This window comes from Arachis hypogaea, chromosome 3 (assembly GCF_003086295.3).
Source record: "Arachis hypogaea cultivar Tifrunner chromosome 3, arahy.Tifrunner.gnm2.J5K5, whole genome shotgun sequence".
In the NCBI taxonomy this organism is placed as follows: domain Eukaryota; kingdom Viridiplantae; phylum Streptophyta; class Magnoliopsida; order Fabales; family Fabaceae; genus Arachis; species Arachis hypogaea.
The window spans coordinates 101,225,524-101,226,459 of NC_092038.1; the positions used below are offsets into that span (position 1 = coordinate 101,225,524).

General features: G+C 40.3%; 1 non-coding gene across 1 annotated transcript; it reads left to right on the forward strand.

Moving 5' to 3' along the window:
* Nucleotides 1-240: 240 nt before the first annotated feature.
* On the forward strand, nt 241-348 carry LOC112793212 (small nucleolar RNA R71). Its single transcript, XR_003197915.1, has one exon. It is a non-coding gene; the product is annotated as a small nucleolar RNA R71 (small nucleolar RNA).
* Nucleotides 349-936: the final 588 nt, after the last annotated feature.

A 936-nucleotide genomic window follows, 5' to 3' on the forward strand; every position in this document is an offset into this window, starting at 1 on the left:
AGCCAATATGGCATTCAGAGCATTAATTTCAAGAACTCCCTTCTTCTGAGGCGTCCCATTACTCACAGGATTCCTCTTAGTGGTGTACATGAACTGGTTATTTGCAACCATGTCAATGAGTTCTTAAGCTTCTGCAGGCGTTTTCTTTAGGTGAATGGATCCACCTGTAGAATGGTCCAATGACATCTTAGAGAACTCAGATAAACCATCATAGAATATATCTAAAATGGTCCACTCTGAAAGCATGTCAGAAGGACTCTTTTTGGTCAACTGCTTGTATCTTTCCCAAGCTTCATAGAGGGATTCACCATCTTTTTGCCTGAAGGTCTAAACATCCACTCTAAGCTTGCTCAGCTTTTGAGGAGGAAAGAACTTGGCCAAGAAGGTCGTGACCAACTTATCCCAAGAGTCCAGGCTATCTTTAGGTTGTGAGTCTAACCATGTTCTAGCTCTGTCTCTCACAGCAAAAGGGAAAAGCATGAGCCTGTAGACTTCATGATCTACTCTATTAGTCTTAATAGTATCACAGATTTGCAAGAACTTAGTTAAAAACTGATAGGGATCTTCTGATGGAAGTCCATGAAACTTGCAGTTCTATTGCATTAGAGCAACTAGTTGAGGCTTCAGCTCAAAATTGTTTGCTCCAATGGCAGGGATTGAGATGCTTCTTCCATAAAAATTGGAAGTAGGTGTAGTATAATCACCAAGCATCCTCCTTGCATTATTGTTGTTGTTATTATTTTCGGCTGCCATCTCTTCTTCTTTTTCGAAATTTTTTGTAAGGTTTTCTCTGGGTTGTTGTGTTTTAGCTTCTCTTAGCTTCCTCTTCAGAGTCCTTTCAGGTTCCAGATCAGCTTCAACAAGAATGTTCTTATCCTTGCTCCTGCTCATGTGAAAAAGAAGAGAACAGAAAAGAAGAGGAATCCTCTATGTCAC